A 19,065-nucleotide genomic window follows, 5' to 3' on the forward strand; every position below is an offset into this window, starting at 1 on the left:
TTTCACCCCTTTCAGGCCTAAAGCTAGAGAGACTCCATCTTGATGGAAGCAGAGAGGCTTTTTAGGGCAAAAGCAATGTTTATAGTTATAACTGTTGTTCGCCCTAAGCGGACCGGAGAGAACCGGCCAGAGCTGAATCTAATCAGGAATTGTTCCCGGGCTCAGGTCTCTAGACGAAACAAGCAGACTGGTCACTGTGGGAGCGTCTAGCGCAAGGAGCCTGGTGCATGGGATTGGTGGGAAGAAGCTGCTGGCTGGAACTTTCCATGAGGAAACAGCATTCTATATTTGTGAAGTGCAGAGGCGGAGTCAGTCAGTCAGTCAGAGGGCAGTCGAGGAGAGAGTCCAGCAGAGAGGAGAGCAGTGGAGTGGAGTTGGCAGAGAGAGAGAGAGAGAGGGTTCAATCTGGAGAAGAGCTGAGTTGAATAGTGAGCTGGAACTGAAGGAAGCAGTCAGAAGCAGTTGCTTATCAGGAGGAGGTGTGAATAGCTGGAGTCTGAAGTAATGCCTTTTAGAAGAGATAGAGGAGAGCTTGTGGATTAACCTATGGGAGCAGATGGAATTGGACATTGGCGCAGAGACAAAGCGAATAAGATAGTAGAATGAACAGTGATCAGAGCGGCAGGAACCATTAAGAGTGAAGACGCAAGGTGGAGAGACAGTTCGTGTGGGGGAGAGGAGTCCAGAGACAGAGCGATCAGCGCAGAGGTGTATCCAAGAGTGCAGGAGAGAGAGAGAGCATGAGATGAGCCAAGGCACAGACGAGAGAGGAACCCAGATGACAGCTAGAACAAGACTTCACACTAATCAGGTGATATTGTTTTCATCACATTAGCTACACTTAATCTTTTCCCTTTCAGCGGAGTGTTCCTGTTATGTGTAATCCTTCTCTTTTAAGTAGTGTGTTCTACCTATAGCCTTTGTTAGATTTGTATTAATGTTTATATTACTGTAATAAATGACCCCCAGTTTATAACAAACTGGTGTGTAGCCCCTATTCTTGTTCACTGAAGGTAAATGAAGCTCCTAGGTGAGCACTAGGCGCGTGAATGGATGAGTGATCCCAATCAGGTAAGTGGTGATCACATAAATAGGGAGTGAGTGGACCTTTGATGCCAAGAGCAGGTAATACACAATAATCTGGACCCACATTCAAAGTTATTATTGTAGTTTCATCCCGAGTAGACAGCTGAGATAATATCCCAATATATATATATATGTATAGGTGTTCATAGGAATGTGGTCGTCGTTGATATGCGGCGTTAATGAGAGCACTGGGGGGTCGAACCAGTGTGGATACCCACAAGATTGTGGCTTGAGTAAATGAGAGCACTAGGTAGTGGAACTAGTGTGTAAGTTTCGCAGGATCGCGAACGGTTTGGAAAAGGGAGCATTGGGTTCTGCAGGCCCGTGTGTAGACGCACCAGATTGTGTGTCAGATCTGCCCTAGGGTAGAACGGTCTGGGTCAGGGTGGCCGCGAGACCAACTGATGTGAATAAGTGTGGTGTAGGGTATGGATATCCCTAGTAATCAGTGAGTATTCTTAGTATCCCTATAGATTTAGTGGTGTTCTTAATAATATGAGCTTGTATATTGCGAGTTCCCTATCCTCAGGTAGGTACCAGGTGCCTGGATATAGAGGAGTCCTGAGGACGGAAGGTGAGTACGTTTTGGCTGGGTCACAGGGGCCCCTGGGGGCTGATCCCATCTAAACAGAAAATCCAGCCATTACATTTTGGCGTAGTCGGACAGTTTACGAATTCTGTGTGCCTGGCCATGTGCTTAGAGAGTTTTCCATGTGTTCTGAGGGAGTGCCCTGAACGCTGATTCCATCTGGCGTAATGTTGCAGTTTATGTAGCCTGTTAGACCTATTGGCTTGAACAGTTGCAGCGTGAGGAGATTGTATTACATCATGGCATTTGGCTTCTTCAGGGTGGAAGGAATGGTTTTCATCTTGGTGTTTAAACTGTCAGAGTTGAAGGATGACATTACATGAGGAAGCCAGTTACATCTATGTGATGGTCCGTTTGTATAAATGTGTGTAAAAAGTGCTTTTAAATTGCCCGTTCAATTGCTTGCTGCATCTGCTTATGCTGTGCAATGTGAAATGTGTTCATTGTTCTATGATCTGTGGAATTCTGTGAATATAGCTTCTTGTAAATATGGCTTGTGAATAGCGCCATGTGGTCATGGCTTGGACAGGGCGTGTTATCATTACGTTAGGCAGAAGAGAGCTGGATCTCTCTCGGGTGCTTGGGGATAACGTTTTGAAAATATGTGTACGTGTTATCTGTCAACGTGAAGAGATGTGCTCATGACTTTCCCATGTATCAATGGACGTTGGGAAATGTTTCTATTTGAGCTGCCAAAGGGTTAATATCTTGAGTTGAGATGGCAGCCTTTATTTTTTTTTTTTTTTTTTACGTGCTGTCAACATGCATGGTTATCTGACCTGACTATAAAAGTCAGTGAATTATTTTAAGGATTTTTGATGGTTTGATTTTGACTTTTTTTTTTTTTTTTTTGGTTCCTTGGTCGGCCTACGTGCTTTGTCAGTTTCTTGACGGAAAGGTAACATCTTGTGTTTTGAGAAGGGTTCTGTTCATTTCACATTCCTTTTGAAATGCGTACGTATTTGTGTGGGTTCACCTTGGAACTGATGTGGTTATAAATCAACATTACGGAGAAAGCTGTGTTCTTTTAAAATGAGTGAAATGTTAAAAAGATAGCCCGTTAGAGTGCACGCTACGAGCTGTTTTCGTTAATTATTTCTGTGAGGGGTTTCCATCTAGACAGGAATGTGTTAGTTTAATAATAATAAATCTTGCCCGACTGTGCATGGTAACATGTGCTTTTAATTAGTGACTGGCAACTATTTGCCTTTGAAATGAAAATGTTAAAATGAAAATGTATGTTTTTATAAATGTGAACTTAAATACAATGTTGAAATGTATCTGCATTTTATGTTGTTTTACAAATTATTTCTCTTTGACAAATGGACCCTAAATAAGTGAAATGTCTAGCCTTTAGTTGAGTTAGTTGGACGAACGTCTTTTTTTTTTTTTTTTTTTTTTTTTAAAAACTGGAGCTTTTTTAATTGGCAATGCACTGTAACAGAATTGTTTCTGTTAAATTCGAGCTTCTGTTAGTTACAAAATAAGGCAGGAGAAATTTGTTTTTTGACCTTGGCAGACCAGCTGGTCTGCGCAGACGAATTTTTTTTTTTTTTTTCTTTCTTTCTTTCATTCTGCAAGTTTCGATCACGTCCCAGTGTGTTATGATGGGCTACAATCCAATTTTCTTCCGCGCACGGCTTGTTTATTTAAGGGCGGGGTGGCCTTGCTCTTCCCTTGGAGTTAGTTAGTTGGATGGGCCTGGGCGTACTCTGACCAGGGAAAATGGGAGGCTTGCAGTGCCCTGCTGATGCTGTCATCATTTGGCAGTAGTACAATTTTTTTTTTTTCTCTCACACTGTAACATGGCTCTTGCCCAGAAGGGTGGGACTGGCTTAGTTAGGATTAGGGTATGTTAGGCCCCACTCAATGTTACTAAAAGTTAAATTTTGAATGTTTTTAATTAATTAGGATATTTTCTTTTCGATAATGAAAGGCACCCGGGGTGCTTTTTAAATGGAAAATTTTATTTTACAAGAATAATGATACTTCTTCTCTTGTTTCTAGGATTGCTGCAGTTGGGGTGCGTGCGTGCGTCTGCCCACTCCCTTTATTTGTTTTAGCTTTTTATTTTCATGTTATTATTTTAGTTTATTGTTTTGGATGATGGAACCAGACCAGACCAGACCAGACCGGGTGATGGATGGCCGCATTGGAGGAAGTACCGAGGATGCAGGGTGGTGGCCTACACTGAAGACTTTGGACATTAAATAATCGCTTGGACAATCAGGCCCCACTTTTAAAGCAACAAAAACGTGTCACCTATTATGACTAAGTTATTTAATTCCCTGGCCTGCAATTTTGACATCACTACAAGCGGGCCCCACTTTTAAAAATAAATTTTGTCACCTATTATAGTTTTTCCAAATGAAGGACTTTTTTCAATGATGGTGCGCACATGTGTTTCACCGTGTGATTTAAAATGTTTTTTGTTACTGTTCTTATATTTTCACCTTGATTGATCAATGGGTGGTTACCTTACAATTTGGATTGTTCTGGGTAGAGTGTCTTTTAGTATGATTATGTATTAATGTTTGCCCAGACCTTGCAATTGTATTTCTCGGATTTCACTTTAAATTGACAAATGTCAGCAGGTAGGCCTCATTTAGGCCTATTGTTATTTTCATCTCACATATTAGCACCTACACCAATAGTTTCATGAGTCATCATTGGCTTAAGTTGCCTATAGTACGTAAGGCTCATTTAGGCCCTTTCTTGTTCTCTCATTAGGAGTTGAAGCACATTTAGTTTTTAAGTTGACAATGGTAGGTAGGTCTCATTTAGCCTTAAGTTGTCCGAAGTAGGCCCATTTAGGCCCCTTGCTGTTTTCATTCAACACATAAGTCCCTACATCACTAGATTTCACCAGTTATCATTAGACGTTGAGGAACATTTAGTTTGAGGATGCTTTGGTTAGTTTCTTTCGTTATCAGATCCAATCTCAGATATTTTCAGCATTCGAGTCAAGGGTGCTTTGATTTGTTTTTAGGTTTCTATTCCCTACAATTGAGTTTCAGGTGGAATTTTCTTGAGTTGTCATTGTTTTTAGGGAGTTTTTTAGGTTTTGATTTGTTGATAGATTTTGTTGATGTTTGTTTATTTAGATGTTATTGTTTGTCAGATGTTCGCAAGATAAGGATCTAAGGGTGGATGGCAGAGATATTTAGCAGTGATATAGATCTTAATCTTGCTCACATCTAGGATAGGTATTTTTAGCCTATGTTGGATAGATTATGTTGATGTTTGTTTAGATGGTTGTTGTTGTTTATAAGATGCTCGCAAGATAAGGATCTAGGGTGCAATGTTATGGCAGGGTTTTTGGCTTTATTTAGCAGTGATAATAGATCATTATTCTTGCTCGCATCTAGTATAGGCATTCTTAGCCTGTGTTGGCCCTTTTAAGCCCTTTTTCCAGACCTAGAAGAGGATAGCTGCTTAATATGCCTTTATTCTTGACTTTAACCTGTCTATTGCCTATTTGGCTTTGACATATTAGACATATTGGTATGGTTCATGTAGGTATTCTGACAGAGCTAAGGAGCATTTCACCCCTTTCAGGCCTAAAGCTAGAGAGACTCCATCTTGATGGAAGCAGAGAGGCTTTTTAGGGCAAAAGCAATGTTTATAGTTATAACTGTTGTTCGCCCTAAGCGGACCGGAGAGAACCGGCCAGAGCTGAATCTAATCAGGAATTGTTCCCGGGCTCAGGTCTCTAGACGAAACAAGCAGACTGGTCACTGTGGGAGCGTCTAGCGCAAGGAGCCTGGTGCATGGGATTGGTGGGAAGAAGCTGCTGGCTGGAACTTTCCATGAGGAAACAGCATTCTATATTTGTGAAGTGCAGAGGCGGAGTCAGTCAGTCAGTCAGAGGGCAGTCGAGGAGAGAGTCCAGCAGAGAGGAGAGCAGTGGAGTGGAGTTGGCAGAGAGAGAGAGAGAGAGGGTTCAATCTGGAGAAGAGCTGAGTTGAATAGTGAGCTGGAACTGAAGGAAGCAGTCAGAAGCAGTTGCTTATCAGGAGGAGGTGTGAATAGCTGGAGTCTGAAGTAATGCCTTTTAGAAGAGATAGAGGAGAGCTTGTGGATTAACCTATGGGAGCAGATGGAATTGGACATTGGCGCAGAGACAAAGCGAATAAGATAGTAGAATGAACAGTGATCAGAGCGGCAGGAACCATTAAGAGTGAAGACGCAAGGTGGAGAGACAGTTCATGTGGGGGAGAGGAGTCCAGAGACAGAGCGATCAGCGCAGAGGTGTATCCAAGAGTGCAGGAGAGAGAGAGAGCATGAGATGAGCCAAGGCACAGACGAGAGAGGAACCCAGATGACAGCTAGAACAAGACTTCACACTAATCAGGTGATATTGTTTTCATCACATTAGCTACACTTAATCTTTTCCCTTTCAGCGGAGTGTTCCTGTTATGTGTAATCCTTCTCTTTTAAGTAGTGTGTTCTACCTATAGCCTTTGTTAGATTTGTATTAATGTTTATATTACTGTAATAAATGACCCCCAGTTTATAACAAACTGGTGTGTAGCCCCTATTCTTGTTCACTGAAGGTAAATGAAGCTCCTAGGTGAGCACTAGGCGCGTGAATGGATGAGTGATCCCAATCAGGTAAGTGGTGATCACATAAATAGGGAGTGAGTGGACCTTTGATGCCAAGAGCAGGTAATACACAATAATCTGGACCCACATTCAAAGTTATTATTGTAGTTTCATCCCGAGTAGACAGCTGAGATAATATCCCAATATATATATATATGTATAGGTGTTCATAGGAATGTGGTCGTCGTTGATATGCGGCGTTAATGAGAGCACTGGGGGGTCGAACCAGTGTGGATACCCACAAGATTGTGGCTTGAGTAAATGAGAGCACTAGGTAGTGGAACTAGTGTGTAAGTTTCGCAGGATCGCGAACGGTTTGGAAAAGGGAGCATTGGGTTCTGCAGGCCCGTGTGTAGACGCACCAGATTGTGTGTCAGATCTGCCCTAGGGTAGAACGGTCTGGGTCAGGGTGGCCGCGAGACCAACTGATGTGAATAAGTGTGGTGTAGGGTATGGATATCCCTAGTAATCAGTGAGTATTCTTAGTATCCCTATAGATTTAGTGGTGTTCTTAATAATATGAGCTTGTATATTGCGAGTTCCCTATCCTCAGGTAGGTACCAGGTGCCTGGATATAGAGGAGTCCTGAGGACGGAAGGTGAGTACGTTTTGGCTGGGTCACAGGGGCCCCTGGGGGCTGATCCCATCTAAACAGAAAATCCAGCCATTACAGAAGGCCAAGCAAGAGCCTCAACTCTCATCTATCCGACCTGCAAACCAAGTGCAGAAGGCATGAGTCAGTCAAAGGGAGGCCAAGCCAGGGCTTCAACTCTCATCCGTCCCACATACAAACCAAGGATGGGAGGCAAGAGCCAATCAAAGGGAGGCGAAGCTAGGGCTTCAACTCTCATCCATCCCACATACAAACCAAGGATTGGAGGCAAGAGTCAATCAAAGGGAGGCCAAGCGAGGGCCTCAACTCTCATCCATCCCACATACAAACCAAGGATGGGAGGCAAGAGCCGTTAAAAGGGAGGCCAAGCGAGGGCCTCAACTCTCATCCATCCCACATACAAATCAAGTGCAGGAGGCATGAGTCGATAAAAGGGAGGTCAAGCCAGGGCTTCAACTCTCATCCATCTGAACTACAAACCATAAATGGGAGGCAAGAGTCTATTACAGGGAGGCCAAGCGAAGACCTCAACTCTCATCCATCCGAAGTGCAAACCAAGGATGGGAGGCAAGAGCAGATAAAAGGGAGGCCAAGCCAGGGCCCCAACTCTCATCCATCCCACATACAAACCAAGGATGGGAGCCAAGAGTCGATCAAAGGGAGGCCAAGCTAGGGCTTTAACTCTCATCCGTCCCACATACAAACCTAGGATGGGAGGCAAGAGTCAATCAAAGGGAGGCCAAGCGAGGGCCTCAACTCTCATCCATCCCACATACAAATCAAGTGCAGGAGGCACGAGTCGATAAAAGGGAGGTCAAGCCAGGGCTTCAACTCTCATCCATCTGAACTACAAACCATGGATAGGAGGCAAGAGTCGATCAAAGGGAGGCAAAGCTAGGGCTTCAACTCTCATCCATCCCACATACAAACCAAGGATGGGATGCAAGAGCCGATCAAAGGGAGGCAAAGCTAGGGCTTCAACTCTCATCCATCCCACATACTAATCAAGTGCAGGAGGCAAGAGTCGATAAAAGGGAGGTCAAGCCAGGGCTTCAACTCTCATCCATCTGAACTACAAACCATGGATGGGAGGCAAGAGTCGATCAAAGGGAGGCCAAGCGAGGGCCTCAACTCTCATCCATACCACATACAAATTAAGGGTAGAAGGCATGAGTCGGTCAAAGGAAGGCCAAGCAAGGGAATCAACTCTCATCCATCCCATATACAAATTAAGCACAGAAGGCATGAGTTTGTCAAAGGGAGGCCAAGCCAGGGCTTCAACTCTCATCCGTCCCACATACAAACCAAGGATGGGAGGCAAGAGTCGATAAAAGGGAGGCCAAGCCTAGGCTTCAACTCTCATCCATCCCTCATACAAATTAAGAGCAGAAGGCATGAGAAGGTCAAAGGAAGGCCAAGCAAGAGCCTCAACTCTCATCTATCCGACCTGCAAACCAAGTGCAGAAGGCATGAGTCAGTCAAAGGGAGGCCAAGCCAGGGCTTCAACTCTCATCCGTCCCACATACAAACCAAGGATGGGAGGCAAGAGCCAATCAAAGGGAGGCGAAGCTAGGGCTTCAACTCTCATCCATCCCACATACAAACCAAGGATGTGAGGCAAGAGCCGATCAAAGGGAGGCGAAGCTGGGGCTTCAACTATCATCCATCCCACATACAAACCCAGGATGGGAGGCAAGAGTCGATCAAAGGGAGTCCAAGCCAGGGCTTCAACTCTTATCCGTCCCACATACAAATCAAGTGCAGAAGGAACGAGTCGATAAAAGGTAGGCCAAGCAAGGGCCTCAACTCTCATCCATCTGACCGACACACCAAGCACGGAAAGCAAGAGTTGATCAAAGGGAGGCAAAGCAAAGGCCTCAATTCTCATCTGTCCAACATACAAACCAAGCACAGAAGGCAAGAGTCGATAAAGGGAGGCCAAGTCAGGGCTTCAACTCTCATCCATCCCACTTACAAATTAAGCGCAGAAGGCATGAGTTGTTAAAAGGAAGGCCAAGCAAGGGCCTCAACTCTCATCCATCCCACATACAAATTACGTGCAGAAGGCACAAGTTGTAAAAGGAAGGCCAAGCAAGGGCCTCAACTCTCATCCATCCCACATACAAATCAAGTGCAGAAGGCATGAGGTGGTCAAAGGAAGGCCAAGGAAGGGCCTCCACTCTCATCTATCTGACCTACAAACCTAGCACAGAAATCAGGAGTTGATCAAAGGGAGGCCAATGGAGGGCCTCAATTCTCCAATCCATCCCATATACATATCAAGCGTGGAATGCAAGAGTTGATCAAAGGTAGGCCAAGCAACAACTCTCATCCATATGACCTACAAACCAAGTGCGGAAAGCAAGAGTCAATCAAAACTAGGCCCAGCAAGGACCTCAACTCTCATCCATTCAACCTACAAACCAAGCTCAGAAAGCATGAGATGATCAAAGGGAGGCCAAGCAAGGACATCAACTCTCATCCATCCGACCTACAAACCTAGCGCACAAAGCAAGAGTCAACCAAAAGGAGGCAAGCGAGGGCCTCAATTCTCATTCATCACACATACAAATCAAGCGCAGTACACAAGAGGTGATCAAAGGGAGGCCAAGCAACGGCTTGCACTCTCATCCATTTGATCAACAAACCAAGCCCAGCAAGCAAGAGTGCATCAAATGGAGGTCAAGCAAGGGCCTCAACTCCAAAATATCCTATTTGCAAAATGCATAAGATAAAAATTAAACAAGCATTTACAATGCAATGGTCTCGGCATTGTTAAAGTTAGAGCTGTTGGCATTGCTCATGACATTCTTGTATGTTTTTGTTTTTAAAACATTTAAAGAAACAGCATTGTTATTTACAATGTCAATAGCTTAATCACTCTCCAATGCGAGACCTATTGCATTTGCACCCACACACAGAGCCACACACACAGAGCCACCCACACAGAGCCACCCACACAGAGCCACCCACACATACAGAGCCACTCACATAGAGCAACCTACACAGTTACCCCCACACAGAGCCACCCACACACACAGAGCCTCCCACACACACACACACACACACACACACACGGAGCCACACACACACACAGAGCCTCCCACACACACAGAGCCTCCCACACACACAGAGCCTCCCACACACACAGAGCCTCCCACACACACACACACAGAGCCTCCCACACACACACACACACACACACAGAGCCTCCCACACACACACACACAGAGCCTCCCACACACACACACATAGAGCCTCCCACACACACACACACACAGAGCCTCCCACACACACACACACACAGAGCCTCCCACACACACACACACACAGAGCCTCCCACACACACACACACACAGAGCCTCCCACACACACACACACACAGCCACACATACACAGAGCCACACACACACACAGAGGCTTCCACAAACCTTCCAGCACCTGTGACGAGATTAGCAAAATTATAATGGCTGACAAAGGAAAAACAATAATAACATTGATAAGAATACAAAGTTACAAGCATTTATGTGCAGCAAGTCACTTAACGATAATACTCCATTTATTAGCCCGTAACAAAGAAAAGCTCAGGCTACCACTAATGAGCTTATTGGGAGGAAAACAAAACCTGAACGAAGCGGACGTTTGCTTAACGCATCAAAGACCGCAACTGCGGAGCATGTGACAGTGAAACAATTTATCTTCTTGTCGCTTACAACGCTTATATGTTCATCTACTTACAAACAAGTTAATTGTTAAATTAAGTTCCCTCAATGTTCCCTTCCAACTTTACTTATCTTTTCCAACATATTGGAATGCATGCAGTTCAACTGAAGTGAACAGGACTTCGCCTTGAATTCTGACGGTTAAATACAAGCCAACACTGGAAACCAGATGACCAGAGTCATCTTAAAGGTATTCAGTCAATAAAAAAAGTCTATACAGGAAACCCACCGCAAATAAGATTTGTTATTTGTTTGCCCCGTTTCGAAATGATTAAACTGACACACAACTTTGCAAAAGCACACAAAATATCAATTGCAAACCACAGTGCCGCAGCAAGTAACTAACTGTATCTGGATAGAGGATACCAGACAGATATTTGCACTCACCGCAAAAGCAGCGGAAACAGGCAAAGTAGGCCTTACGAAAGAGAGACTGTGAGGCGAGGACCACAGAAGACGGGCCTGGGATCTACGTACTGGGGAGGCACACAGCGGCAACTACGAGCTTGGGGAGGGGGCCTATGCCGGGCTTGAAGCAGCAGTGATCAGGAGCAGCGGCAGGGAGGGACCATGGGAAGTGATGCGGAAGAGTCCGGGTGGCTCTCGGATGAGAATTGCGCTGCATAAACAAATCAGACTGTCGGTAAGGCGGGGCTAACTTGTAGGTGACCAATCAGAGTTTCTGCTGGCCTCAGACAGCGTCTCTTACGCGAGTTCTCCCAACTGCCCCAGAACTGTCCTGGTCGGAGGTTAACTAGCGTGGGGGCCTGTTCTCTCTGACTGCCTACACTGGTGTTAATCTCTGTGGACCCCTCTAAAGGAAGACGGCGAGACCTGCAGTAGCTAAAAACACTGTCAGGGATATCGGTATTCACCAGAACCCAAAAGAACCATTTATAACAGGCATGCGATCACCGCCCCTGCCAATTCCAAGCCAGGGAACTGTCCAACACCTCAAAGGCAATAAACAACTTGCAGTTCCAAGAACTCTTACAACCAATCACAGGACGAGACTGCCCAACCAATCAAAGTTCACCACACTTGTCTAGCCACTTATAAAATATACTTAACGCCTATCTGATTCGCTTCTGGCTTCGCTCGCGTGAATCTTGCGAGCGCTCTCGAACTACTCGCTACAGTCACGAGTCGAAGCGAAGATAGCAGAGAACGCGAGGTTTGGCCCTAAAAAAAAACAAGGCAGAGCAAAAGGCACACCACCGCCTTTCTCCGAGGCAGAGTAGAAATGCCTCGGAGAAACGCAGCGTCCTTTTCGGATTCGGGGGCGTGTTTTGCTGTTGTCTCCTCCCTGAGAATTCTCGCAAAAAACACGCCCCCCCGATCCGAAAAGGACGGGGCCTGATCTGAGTGACGGGACCTCTTCTCCAATGGCTGGCCAGCATTTAAGAGGCCAGCCAATGGAGAACAGGGGAGAAGAGGGGCGGGTTCAAGCCCCTCTTCTCCAAGTCATAAGATCTCGCGAGCGAGACTGCGCAAGCGCAGCCTTCGCTAGCCGAGACCTAAAAATGATGTACCGGCTGCGCAAGGGGCTTGTAAATAAGCCCCAGGGTGAGCGCTCTAGTCACCGTCCTGCCGCAGCCGACTCGGTTACTGCACTGTCCCTTCCCTCTCGTTGCGTGGTGTGGAATCCAAGGTGAAGCACACGAAAAAGGTGTCAATAGAGAGAGAGGGCCAGGAAAAGAGGCTAAGGGTGGCTTCTGTGACGTGGACTGCTCCTGATTGCAGAACAAACGAAAACTGGTGATAAATCTATGGAATGGGGGGGGGGCTTCTGGAATATAGAATATCACTCATGAACTATGTGGGAATACAAACATGATGGAATAGACTAAAAATCACAAAAAGTAATTTCATGGTTTATGTGAAGGACCTGTATAGCTCAGTCAGCCGAGCATTAGACTTTTAAACTGAGGGTCCAGGGTTCAAGTCCCTGTTTGGCCGGCCAGTCTTCTTATTATGTCTTATTGATATTTTGCAAACATAAAATGAATCTTTTTTTTGTTCACTCATGAATGAATTTTTCACGTAATTACTACTTTTTGTCTCCCTTCGCTGACACTTTACCTTACAAAGCCTCATTTGCGCTCGCAACGCAGTAATGGGCGCATAGATTCCTCACGTCGGGATCGAGCGCTTTGAAGCAAAACTCTATGAACTGGAGCTTTTTAATTCAACTGACTGCCACTCAGTGAAAGGGGGTGTTTATAGGACTTTACATGTAAATCTGGGCAAACTCACGAGTGTGAGGTACCTCAGAATTAACCATATAGTGGTGAGGGCCTCGGCTGAAAGGAATAATTTAAGGGCCTGCTTGGGAGCATTTTGAATTGATTATTGCGTTATGCCCTTGTTTGTGTTTGTATATGTCCACGCGACTTTATTCTAAAGAGTACACATTTATAGCATGTAGTAAAGCGCTATTGTCGTTTCTAAGCGCTGTAAAACATCGGAATATGGCCGGGTCAACTTGCCGAGATAGACCTCGTCCTTCACCCCATCGCATTTGTCAGTGTCGATAGTTCAACTCACTGAACCACCTTGGTCCTCGCCGCTAGAACTATGGAGCATGTTATCAAGGGCGGCGTTAAAAATGATCGCCGGTTTAGCGGCAGAAAACTTAGTGGCGATAATGGGCTTGATAATATGCCCTGGAGAATTCCCATAGAAGCCCATGTTCTGGTGTCAACATGGGCTTCTATTGGAATTCTCCAGGGCATATTATAAAGCCCATTATCACTGCTTTAAACCGGCGATATTTTTACCGCTGTCCTTGATAATATGCCCCTTAATTCAGCTGCCCACATTGCTGGTTTCTGTTCCTTACTCTCTGGCGCTGCCATTTGCAGTGAAAGGAAGCTGAATGTACTTGTGGGCAGTGGGCACGACAGAGTTTGTGTTTCATGTTCAATGATGTACCCAGGTTTACACGAAAGTGAACATCTAGCGGATTTTGGTTTACTGTGTCGTACAACGGCGTGTAGTGCTGGGTTACTGTATTTGGGTTACGTTCGTACTTTCCGTGCATGCACACCCGCTATGAGGTGGGTTTTCTGTTTATGGGATTATTACAAAAGGGACTTTCCGTCGGCATCCTTGCTACACGCACAGAAGGGCCGCCTCATCAAGTCTCATCTTTGTATGCACCACATGTAATCCTAGTGGCGGCGCACGATTAATATCACCCAGCACGTAGATTCCTGAAAAGGGGTCTTGTTCCGCTTGATTAGCATAGAAGAAAGACCAAAGCCTCCGAGTACAGTTAAATAATCTGCTTTTGACAGTATTGTTACAAATGGCGTAGATTAAGAGTGTTTCCCACTTTCTCATTAATACTTTGAGCAAGACAATATAGAGGCATTTCATTAAATGTTGGAGGTTTAAAATCAAAATATACCAGAATTTTGGGCAGTGGGGCAAAGTGGTAGGTGGTGGGCCAGGCCGCTGGGTGGGGGGGCTCCATGTGCTTTGCAGGGGGGCCCCCTCAAGTTTCTTTACCCCACTGGCAATTGGTAGAAACAATGGAAAATAGAGCTGAGCGGCAATAAACTGGTGATGTACAGACGCCATGCGGCACTGGAGCGGATGCAGGCGGAAGGGCCTCTGTGTCACAGGACGCGCGCCGCCACTCAGGGCGTGGCGCGCGCACCGGGCCGGAATGTCTAAGGATGGGTGACACAGGCACCTTAGAAGCCCCGTTTTCATTAAATACGGACAGTAGTGTTCTATGGACAGGGCAAACATGTATTACGTTTTGACAGGGCAGTCCGGGTGCTGCCAAGCATCTGTAACAGGGAAAATGAGTATTATTCACAAAGGGCTCACAAGCGACGTCCTCGCTCTGTATATAAATCCGTAGTGTGACTCGGCCCTCCAGGCCTGCACTACAATCAATGTTTCAACGAGGTGTTCAGAAGTTCTAAATACTGTCTGTCGATGCCTCCTGCAGGAGCCTCCTTTTGTATCCCTCCCCTGAAACTCGGCGTAGCTTTCATTTGTGCAGCAGGTGCGGTGGCACCGGGGCACAGAGGCCTGAGGGCCTACTGAACCCTGGTTACGGCTGTATTTTGTAATTCAAGCAGCAGTAAAGGGTCCCCTTTCCTGCTTTGCGGTGAGTAGGGCCCATGACACAGTGGTTATGCTGAGTATACCCACAGAATTACCCTCAGATGTTCGAGGACAGGGCGGTTTACTATTCTAGCTCCAATGTTTGAGGGAAAGTCTTTTCTTGACCTTCGCCATATTTTCAGTAAATAGAATAAAAATGCCTGCCTGTGCGTACATATGACGTGTTCGCTTGCACGCCCGTGGGCCATTGGCAGACTGGTGCTCCGATGAATGAAGCACCCGGCCCTCTGCTGCCTCCGATAGTAATCTGTATTATAAGTGTCCGAGCTGGTATTTTAGGCAAGCACTCCAGGCCCTGCCTTGTCGGACTATTCTAGGATTATTTCCCGGCTGAGGGCTTTATTAACCGTTAACATCACTCTACCCAGGAGTGAGGGACATGCCACAGATGGTGTGAATCCTTGCTCGCCAAATGATAGCTTGACAGAGACATGGGGGCGCAGCCCTTTTCCTGAACTTTTGGGGTCTCTCGATCTCCTTTGAAACGAATGAACTGTGCCCCAGCAGTGAATAGTCCCGCAGTGAGGTCGAGGAGGTAAACTAACGAGAGGGGGTGTGAGCGACACATTCCAAGAGCTGTCGCAGAACTGACCGTCAAGATGATTTACATTTATTATGCATTGGTGTCCAATGTAGGTCCAGGGTGGTAAGATCATAGTTTGATTACAAGGATATCCAGATACAGTAAGTCCGCGTATATTGAACCTAAATAAACTCATTTACAAATCCTGAGCTTATGCTGCATACAAATCTGAAATTAGTCTGAAACTCTTGGACACCCCTGATTTACAGGATACACTCGGATAGGCGAGACAGATTGGGTTTGCCAATGCTTGTGTAATATTGTCATTGTCTGGGGTAAAACACGTAAATACGAGTCGCAAAAAATACTGTCAGAAGTGGGATTCGAACCCACGCCTCCAGAGGAGACTGCGACCTGAACGCAGCGCCTTAGACCGCTCGGCCATCCTGACATACACAGCAGTGCACGGGGGGCGTGGTTCCAGCTGATCCAATGACTGAGTGCATTGCAGTGTTAGGACTTCTGTCTTTGCAGTTAAAAAGACTTCCTGTTCAGGGACCTGGTGGGGGTCAGAGATGTTTCTAAGAATGACTCCTGAACCTGGATACCAAGAGCTTCTACACTATGGGCTCGGGTCGTCACTGGACACAGCCTCGTAATTTACTCCCCCACACCCTCCGAATAGTGTGTGTAAAGTCGTCTTTGGCTTCTGCGGGGAAAACATATTTTTTCTTTGCATTGTTGCTGCAAAGGTGTCACTGCAACGGGAAATTGTAAAAGTTACAAAAGATCCCTCAAAGGAGGATTGTGCGTTATACTCAGTGGGTGCAGCTCAGTACAAGCTCCGTGGGTGCAGCTCATTCTGGGCTCAGAGGGTGCAGCTCAGTTCAGCTCAGAGTGGGGTTCAAAGCTGGGGCGCGGTGAGTGCGGTTAATCCCCACAGCTCCTGCACACATTGGCGGCCTCCACTTTCTGCCCTTTTGAATCAAATGTGGTGAAAAGAGCTCTAAAGAGTTCTATAACTCGTGACTCTTCAGGCTTGGTGACTCGTTCAAGCACTGATGGTGACTGACCCCACAGCTGCTCCGTGGTCTTCACTCCGTTCACCCCATAGCTCACGCCTCGGCCTCATCGGGAGGTTCTGATAGCGCAGAACATGCAAATTGACACGCCGAGCCAACAGCAGGGGGAGAGGACGCCAGGAACACCACCGCCTTTCTCCGAGGCAGAGCATTGCCTCGGAGAAAGGCAGTGTCCTTTTCGGATTCGGGGGCGTGTTTTGCTGTTGTCTCCTCCCTGAGACTTTTCGCAAAAAACACGCCCCCCGATCCGAAAAGGACAGGGCCTAATCGGAGTGACGGGACCTCTTCTCCAGTGGCTGGCCAGCATTTACGAGGCCAGCCAATGGAGAACAGGGCAGAAGAGGGGCGGGTTCAAGCCCCTCTTCTCCCAAGTCATTAAATCTCCGGACTTCCGGTCTGCCGACCGGATGGTCCCGAGACCTAAAAAGGGAGGCCAAGAGAGGGACTCAGTCAGTCAGTCACACAGCTTTATTCGATCTTTTTAAAATGGATCATAAAAGCACAAGTTATCTAAAAATTCCAACACAATATATACACATATATACACACATTTAAAATAAGAATTAAACCGTTGCAGTGATCCGGGTGAATTCATATAAAATGTTTATGAAAAAAGCAGTTCAGAATTTAAAATTAATTAATTAGTTGTTGGTACTAAAATGTCGTCCCACCTTTTTCCACTTCCTAAGACAAGCACACAAAAATGAGGCAACAGAACAGCATACAAATGGATCTGGTAGAGTTTTTAAAAAGTACACGGCCACCCGGCACTGCCTAAAATTATGTTATCTCAGGATTGGGAGTATGAATGTTTTCGTTTCCTCTGTATAGGTCTTGCAAAATAATACAATGTGTAGATCTGACTGTACTGCGTAGTTGTTACCGGGACAGGGTAAGAGGTCTGCTAATTTATATTTATTTTGGGGGTATCCCAGGAGTAGCGGGATCATGTTCATGCGGAAACGCAAAAGGATAAATCTGTGATGCGCATTATTTATGCATGATAAATACTGAAAACCTTCCCCCGATCTTGGTGGTACCACATCATGAAGAATGGAGGAATGATGAATACGTTTCTTTTCTCTTCGGGCATACTTTGATCTCTTAATGAATAAATCAGTTATTCTTTCCTTTGAGACCCTTTTGCAGGACTCAGGGTCCTAAAATAATTCTCCCATCCCTAACGCTTTCAGATGGACCTCTACATAATTTAACCATCCAACTCTTTTATAATAATCTAATTTACAACAATCCTTGATAATGGTTTGTGTCAAATCCACTAGACCTCTGCCATACTGATAGCCACAACAAGACTGGAGCCAGTCTTATGTTGTCGCTGAAATAAGGAAGCCCCAATTAACAGTGTAAAATATGATTTGGGGCTGATTGCGGTAAGGACACACAGTTTTAAAAAAGGAGTCTTCTATTTGTTGTAGCGGTGCAACATTAGCCATACCCCACACTCCGGCCCCATATAGTGCAGCGGACTTTGTTTTAGCTGAATATATATTCTTAATTGCATCCAGTGGGCTGCCTCCCAACTTCGCAGCAAATCTTTTGACAGCGTTAACACTCCTTTGCATGCCCTGGGCTCTTGCTGCCACTAAATTAGACCATGAGTGGTCTTTATCAAAAAGTACTCCAAGGTATGAAAAGGAGTCGTCTGTCTCGATTTTCTTGCCTGCCAACTGGAAATTAGTATGTTTCTCACCTCTTGCTGCTCCAGATGCGATTATAAATGATTTAGATTCATTGACCTTTAGGTCAAGAGAGGCCATAAAGGCGGAGTAGGCTGTGATTAGCGTTTGTAGGGCTAAGCCCGATCTGGCCATCAATACCGCGTCCTCAGCATACGCCAAAATTGGAAGGGGGACACAATCAAATTTAGGCACATCCACCGGTAGAGCAGACAGGGCGGACTCTACCCCGTTTGTATAGATTGAAAAAAGGAACGGGGCAAGAACACAACCCTGTCTTACTCCCTTTTCAACTTTAAAGAGGCGAGTGGACTCCCCCTTCCTGCCATACCTTACACAGGCAGTGGCATTGGCGTACAACTGGCGTATGAAACCAATTATTGGTGGATCGATACCCATGCCCTCCATCATGGACCACAACCTCGGGTGTGACACACAGTCAAAGTCCGAGGTTAGGTCCATGAAGGCCATGTACAGTTTTCTGGCTTTTGCCTTAGTGTATTTCCCTATAGTTAGGGGGAGGTTTAAACACTGATCAACCGTCCCCATTCCTCTCCGAAACCCGTATTGCGCCTTCATAAAAATATTGTGCGATTCGGCCCATTCCTCCAATCTGGTTAAGAGTACCCGTCCCATAAGTTTGGCAGTAGTGTCAAGGAGGGATATGGGACGATAGTTCTTTGGGGGTCCCCTGTCACCTTTTTTTAAAATGGGCACAATTAGACTCTGGTTCCAAGAGAGAGGCGGGCCTACTATCTTGATGCTATTAAAAATGTTTGTAAGTAAAGGCACCCACATATTATAATCCTGCTGAAAGAGGTCAACTGCAACGCCATCTGGCCCAGGCGCCTTACCTGGGGTGCAGGCTTCCAACACCTTTCTTATCTCTAATACAGAGAAAGTTAACCCTCCCTGTAGTAAAATCTCTGGGGAGGATAACAGTGAAGTTGGACGGGTTGCTAAACCAAATATTTCTTCATAGTGCCTCATCCATGCTTCTTCCTC

At 45.8% G+C, this 19,065-nt stretch overlaps 1 protein-coding gene and 1 non-coding gene across 2 annotated transcripts in view; both read right to left on the bottom strand.

The window, feature by feature from the left end:
- The window catches only part of CFAP77 (cilia and flagella associated protein 77), a 1,103,317-nt gene that overhangs the window by 203,615 nt on the left and 880,637 nt on the right, over positions 1-19,065 (bottom strand). The window lies entirely within an intron of this gene.
- TRNAL-CAG (transfer RNA leucine (anticodon CAG)) lies at positions 15,650-15,732 on the bottom strand. The gene has a single exon. It is a non-coding gene; the product is annotated as a tRNA-Leu (tRNA).

This window comes from Triturus cristatus, chromosome 1_2, assembly GCF_964204655.1.
Source record: "Triturus cristatus chromosome 1_2, aTriCri1.1, whole genome shotgun sequence".
NCBI classification, from domain to species: domain Eukaryota; kingdom Metazoa; phylum Chordata; class Amphibia; order Caudata; family Salamandridae; genus Triturus; species Triturus cristatus.